The sequence below is a fragment of the Mastomys coucha genome, chromosome X (genome assembly GCF_008632895.1).
Source record: "Mastomys coucha isolate ucsf_1 chromosome X, UCSF_Mcou_1, whole genome shotgun sequence".
Taxonomy (NCBI): domain Eukaryota; kingdom Metazoa; phylum Chordata; class Mammalia; order Rodentia; family Muridae; genus Mastomys; species Mastomys coucha.
In genome coordinates this window covers 110,401,379-110,409,085 of record NC_045030.1, presented here as the reverse complement: position 1 = coordinate 110,409,085, position 7,707 = coordinate 110,401,379, and positions in this window count along the sequence as shown.

Sequence of the window (7,707 nt, the reverse complement as noted above, 5' to 3'; positions counted from 1 at the left end):
TTTTTGGAGGGGAAACTGGGAAAGGAGAAATCATATGACATGTAAATAAAGAAAATATCTAATTAAAAGAACAAACATAAAAAAAATAAAACCTCTGTTGCTTGGAAAAATGTCTTTTACTCTATTTTCTAGTCTTGGGGGAGGTTATGAAGTATTTGGTCCCTGATCAGGCACCTGTCCAGGTGCTGTCTGGTGCGAAGTGGAGGCAAGATTTACAGCCTCTTTGGGGCAATCACGGGCACTCTTGTAAGCAACCATGGTCAGAGACGACATGAATTTAACGGAGAGGATTCATGTAAGTGTGTCAAAGGCTGTATTATTCCTCTCTGCTGCTACTGTGAGCGTGTCTGACAACAGCATCTCAGGTCATCTCTATCAGCAGCTGGCCACGGCTGGTGCCATGGCCCAGCTGAGGCCTTGTATCTTTATGGTTCTGTAAGTTGGAGTGAGGGTGTGACAGTGGATGTTTATAGAAAGCTGAACTAAATGGCTCTCACCTGGTAGTGGGTATACTTTACTGTTGGAGCGTGAACTCACTGTATGTTAAGCCCTACCTTCAGCGACTCACAAGAGAAAAACAAATAAAATACACCCAATAGGAAAGAAGAAAAAGAAAAGAAAAAAGAAAGAAGAATGGTAACTCTTCTTAGTTGAAGAGCATATTATTGCCTGAACAAGAAGGTTTTTCTGGGAGGCTTAAGTTGTTAGTCCTGGGGGTAGGGCCTTGCCCATGACATTCAGTTGTCCAGCCTGGAATCTAGCAAGAGTAAGTTACAAGCAGCTGAAACTGGTTGGGATTCCTTTCAGCTCAAATGCCAGCTGGAATGAGCTAGATTGGAATAATGCCACTGCATTGTTGGAGTTTCTTTTATTTTTTTATTCTTTTATTTTATTTTTTTCCAAGACAGGGTTTCTCTGTGTAGCCCTAGTTGTCCTGGAACTCACTCTGGAGACCAGTCTGGCCTTGAACTCAGAAATCCACCTGCCTCTGCCTCCCAAGTGCTGGGATTAAAGGCGTGTGCCACCACCACCACCTGGTGGAGTTTCTTTTATTTTGTCATTAGTTCTTTGAGAATTTTTTGCTCGAGGTTTTGATCAAATCCACCCATCTCTCAATTACTCTCAGATTCAGCCCTCTTCACTGCCAGCCCAACTTGGTGTCCTCTCTTTGCTTTTCTTTACCAATCAAGTCCAATTTGTGTTGTCAATATATTCATGAATGTGTGGCCTTCCACTAAAGCATGATCAACTTTACCAAGGGCTACATACTTAAAGAAAACTGACTCTTCTCTAGGCAACAATCAAATGCCAAAGCTCCTCACCCAAGGGTAAGAATCTATATCTATACCTTCCTCCCCATTCCATGTTAAGATTTGGTCTTGTTTGAGCTTGCAAGGCTTTCACACACTGTAAATTCATATATCCAGTTGCTCTATTGTATTCAGAGAACACTGTTCCCTTGTATCCAACCACTGCCAGTGCCTCTTACAGCCTTTCTGCTCCCTTCAACAATGATCCCTGACCTTGGATGGAGGGGTGTGATATATACGTTCCATTTAAGGCTGAGCACTCCACAGTGTCTTATTCTGTGCACCTTGGCAAATTCTTAGTCTCAGTGCTAATCACCATCTACTGCAAATAGAAGCTTCTCTGTGGGATGAGAAATGCATCTGCAGGTATAACAGTAAATCACTAGAAATAAGTTGAATACTATATCCATTTAGCAGTACAATGGTAGTATGTTTCTCTCTTCTGTGCTCCCAATACACATTCCCCTTAGTGTAGCACACTCACACATCAGCAGAGACTGAGGTTTTAAATTTTTCATTCTATGTTGTTATGTTAGGCTTTTGGATTTCAGTGGTTTTCCACCTTTGTACTATTTGAATGTATGTTTTCTTGTGGTCACTTATCCCGATATGATAAAGGTACATACATGCTTCTCTGCTTCTACTGCCATAAGGAATTGGTGTGTCCTGGGTATCTCTAATTATGTGTTCTTGTTGCCCCTGTGAGATATTATCTAGCTCTGTATGGATGGCGTTTAAAAATGTAACTAATTCAGAAACTTCATCTAGTTGATTTTAATTAGGTATGTTCTAAAAATGTATTTTTTATAAAGACAAATAAAGGGGGGAAAGGCCACAGATAAGAAAACACAAAGAAGGCTTTACTTCCAAAACTTCTTCATTATGAAAACAAGACTCAAATCAACCTTTTCCCTGTTACCTGAAGAAACCCTAGCCTTAACCTGTTTCTGGACTACCTAAGTGAAGGGCACAGGGGTGATAAAGAGTTCAAGCTTCAGGCCACTCCATATTTCATCATGAAAACTATCTTGATTTTCCTAGTTTCAAATAAGTTTGTATGTAAAATTGTATTTCAAAAAATGATTCTAATTTCATCCATTGCTTACTGTCCTAGAGTGCAGGAATGACAATTTATAACCAAGTATTCTAGTTGAGGACATTTCCAAAAATGAAAGTTTAAGGCACACTTACTTGCTTTTATTTCTCTCTAGTAAATTGTGGGCAATATAAACATGGGAAGGAGTGGCTGTGAATGGTGAGAGATTGTAGCAGTGGATTTAAGATACATCTCTGTTTCATCTATAAGGGAGCCCAAGTAATCAGGGATCTAATGAATGCATTCTGTAAGTAGGTGTTTAGTCACAGGGTTTGGAATGAACTCGTGATACTTATTTTAACAGATCATGAAATAGCTGAGACCTAGTCTTAATTTGAATGCAACCTTTAATTATTTATTTTTTTCATACATTATATTTTAATTAAATTCTTTCCCTTTCCCATCTCCTCCAAGATCCTTCCCACCTCCATATTTACCCAACTTCATGCCCCCAATATGTGTGTGTCTCAAAAAACCCCAAAATCAAAACAAGCAAGCAAACAAAAACTCAGGACGACAAAAAGAAGACCAGCCGAAATAGAAAAAACACTGAGTCCATTTTGTGTTGGCCAACTGCTCCTAGCCATGTGATCTGCCCAGGAGTGTGTTTGATATACTCATTAGCACTCCATTAGAGAAAACTGATGTTCCCCTTTCTAAGTAGGTATCAATTCCAAATAGATTTTTGTTTAGGAGTGGACTTTTGTGCCAAGTTCTGATTTTCAAGACTGGAATTTTGTCTAGTTTGAACATGTGTAGGTTTTGTGGTGTACTGTCATAGTCTCTGTGAGTTCATGTACGTTTCTGCCCTGTTGTGTCTGGAAGATGCTGTTTTATAGATGTCAACCACTATCTCTGGTTCTTATGATCTTTTCCCTTCTTATTCTGCATAGATTACCAAGCCTTGAAGAGAAAGGTTTGGGAAAAACCTCACACGTAGGACTGAGTGTTCTAAAGTGATGCATACTCTTCACACTGACCAGCAGTGGGTCTCCATGTTAGTCACTATTTAACTTCAAGAAAAAGCTTCTCTGATGTGGGCCGAGGATTCACTGGTCTATGTCACAGCCTACTGTGGTGGCTGAGAGTTTCTGTGGGTGCACAGGAATCACAAAAGAATAGAGATAGGCTAGAAAGGAAGGCTGAAAGGGTGATGGGGAGAAAATAGAGGGCCATGGGGTCTTTACCAAGAGGACGTTTCTCAAGAGGTGAGCTGGGAGGAGAGGTTCAGGTAAGCAGGATGCAGCAGAACTTGCAAGTCATTTTTAAAATTTATATCTACTTGCTTGCACTTGCTATTTGTCAAATGAATGTACTCAGGTTTGAAACAAGAACTTTTATACTTTTATATTTCTGGTTTTAATTGGACTTATATTTCTTCCATTTGGCATGTTCTCAAACATCTTTTTGTTGGACTTCCCATTCTTGGCCATAAGATGGTAGCATTGCTCAATATATCAGTTTAGATTCCCTTCGGTGTAGCCCTCTACAAATTATAAAACAATTGTGAAAATTATTTAACTGTGTCTCAGCTTACTATCTATGATTATGGCAGTCTAGATCTTTCAGATTAGTTTAAGCCGGGAGTGTTCCTGAAACCACTCACATTCTTCTCTTCTGAAACTGTAATTCATTTCCAAGGAATATTTCTTTTTTGTTTGTTTGTTTTGAGGGAGAGACTTATTTTAGTCCCCCAATACCCATAGTACCCTCCAGTAAGAGTGATTAAATGCATATATTTTATGATCTAGGCTTCTTTGACAACATATAAATTCATCTGTGATTCATTAACAACATTAAGTGTGAGCAGTGATTCAAAATGATTTAATGTTTAAAGACTGGGATGAGAATAGAGAATACAATTGAAAAAAATTAAGCCATTAACAAATGTATAAAGTGCTTTTATTTCCAGTTAGGCAGGTCATAATCAACAATGAATGGTTTTTCTTTTAGTCATCTAGTACTTATGGTGAAATTACTTTTCATTCCTCAATAATTCATTATAATTCAGGAGGCATTTATTATATCATATAAAATAATGCATGCTTATAACACATACACCTGTGAAAATAAAGAAATACATTTTCTTTTTAACTCATGTACTCTAGAGATATTCACTTTTGAAAAAAATACACCAAGAGCTGATTCTCTGCTACAGCAGAGCTGGTCTCCCAGGAGTGCTGATATACCTGTGTGCACAGGTAAGACCACCACTTCTGCTCAAAGTCCTGGCAAAAGAGGGACCCACCTAGAGCCATCAGGATACAGAAACCAAGAAACAGCCCGGGACAGGACCCTTCTGGTTTCCTTCTGCTTTCCAGAGCTGACCCTGAACCACAGCTCTCCATACTCAAATTCCTCCCTGAGAGATCTGATCTCCCAGGCGTACTGACACACAGGCTGGCAGGATGGACAAGCCACAGTCAGAGACAGCAAGACCAGCTAATACTACAGATAACCGGATGGTGAGAGGCAAGGGCAAGACCTTAAGCAACAGAAACCAAGACTACTTGGTATCATCAGAACCCAGTTCTCCCACCACAGTGAGCCCTGGATACCCCAACATACCAGAAAAGCAAAACTCTGATTTAAAATAAAAAATAAGATGATGATAGAGGATTTTAAGAAGGACATAAATAAACCCCTTAGAGAAACACGTAGAGACCCTTAAAAAGGAAACACAAAAATCCCTTAAAGAATTACAGGAAAACACAAATAGGTGAAGGAATTGACCAAAACCATCCAGGATCTAAAATGGAAATAGAAACACAAAGGGAGAGGACCCTGGAGATAGAGAACCTAGGAAAGAGATCAGGAATCATAGATGCAAGCATCACCAACAGAATACAAGAGATAGAAGAGAGAATCTCAGGCACAGAAGATACCATAGAAACAACAGTCAAAGAAAACACAAAAAGATCCTAACCCCCCAAAAATTCAGGAAATCCAGGACACAATGAGAAGACCAAACCTACAGATAATAGGTATAGAAGAGAGTGAAGACTTTCAACTTAAAGGGGCAGAAATAGCTTCAACAAAATTATAGAAGAAAACTTCTCTAACCTAAAGAAAGAGATTCCCATGAACATACAAGAATCCTACAGAACTCCAAATAGATTGGACCAGAAAATAAATTCCTCCCATCACATAATAGCCAAAATATCAAAAGCACAAAACAAAGAATATTAAAAGCAGTAAGAGAAAAAGGTCAAGTAACATATAAAGGCAGGCCTATCAGAATTACACCAGACTTCTCGCCAGAGACTATGAAAGCCAGAAGATCCTGGGCAGATGTCATACAGACCCTACGAGAACACAAATGCCAGCCCAGACTACTATACCCAGCAAAACTCTCAATTATCATAGATGGAAAAACCAATATATTCCATGACAAAACGAAACTTACACAATATCTTTCCACAAATCCAGCCCTACAAAGGATAGTACATGGAAAACTCCAACACAAGGAGGGAAACTACACCCTAGAAAAAGCAAGAAAGTAATCTTTCAACAAACCCAAAAGAAGATAGCCACACAAACGTAAAAATAACATAAAAAGAACAAGAAGTATCACTATTCCTTGGTTATCTCTAACATCAATGGACTCAATCCCCCAATATAAAGACATTGAATAGCAGACTAGATAAGTAAACAGAATCTAGCATTTTGCTGCATACAGGAAATGCACCTCAGTGACAAAAACAGACACTATCTCAGAGTAAAAGTCGGGAAAACAATTTTCCAAGCAAATGGTCCCAAGAAACATGCTGGAGTAGCCATTCTAATATCTAATAAAATCAACTTTCAACCAAAAGCTATCAAAAAAAAATATAAGGAAGGACACTTCATACTCATCAAAGGAAAAATCTACCAAGAAGAACTCTCAATTCTGAACATCTATGCTCCAAATGCAAGGGCACCCACATTCATAAAAGAAATTTTACTAAATCTCAAAGCACACATTGTACCTTACACAATAATAGTGGGAGACTTCAACACCCCACTCTCAACAATGGACAGATTATGGAAACAGAAACTAAACAGAGACAGAGTGAAACTAACAGAAGTTGTGGACCAAATGGATTTAACAGATATCTATAGAACCCTTCAACCTAAAAACAAAAGACTATACCTTCTTCTTAGCACCTCAGGGTACCTTCTCCAAAATTGACCATATAATTGATGACAATACAGCAATACAGGCCTCAACAGATGTAAGAGATTGAAATAATCCCATGCATCCTATCATATCACCACAAACTAAGGCTGGTCTTTGATACCACCACCAAAAAAAACCAAAAAACAAAAAACAAAAAACCAGAATGCCTACATATACATGGAAGCTGAACAACACCCCAATCAATGATAACTTGGATAATGAAGAAAGAAAGAAATTAAAGACTTTTTAGAATTTAATGAAAATGAAGACAAAACATACCCAAACTTAAGGGACACAATGAAAGCAGTCCTAAGAAGAAAACTCATAGCTCTGAGTGCCTCCAAAAAGAAACTGGAGAGAGCATACACTAGCAGCTTGACAACACACCTGAAAGCTCTAGAACAAAAAGAAGCAAATACACCCAAGAGGAGTCAAAGGCAGGAAATAATCAAACTCAGGGCTGAAATCAACCAAGTAGAAACAAAAAGAACTATACAAAGAATCAACAAAACTAGGAGTTGGTTCTTTGAGAAAGTCAACAAAATAGAAAACCTTTAGCCAGACTAAACAGAGAAGAGGGTACACAGTATCCAAATTAACAAAATCAGAAATGAAAAGGGAGACATAACAACAGACACTGAGGAAATCCAAAAAATCATGAGAATCTACTACAAAAGCCTATACTCAACATAACTGGAAAATCTGGATGAAATAGATAATTTTCCAGGCAGATACCTAATACCAAAGTTAAACCAGAATCAGATAAACCATCTAAATAGGCAAAATACACTGATATAAAATATTTGATTTTGATGAATTAAAAAAAATATACCATGAGCAATAAAGCCATATGAGTAATGTACTTTCTAATTTGAGCCATACATTTTAACTGTAAGAACATAATAAAGAGTGGGAATAAAATCAAATGTTTATAACTTATTAAATAAAGAGTCCAATATCCTGAAATTATTCCTATTTTTGGAAATTTAGACTGCAATTTTCATGTGAAATTTTCCATGTTTGACTCTGCATTGCTTTTTTTTATCCTCATCCTCTTTACATTTTTTTAAAAAAATTATTACTAGATATTTTCTTTATTTACATGTCAAATGATATCTCCTTTCCCAGTTTCCCCTCCGAAA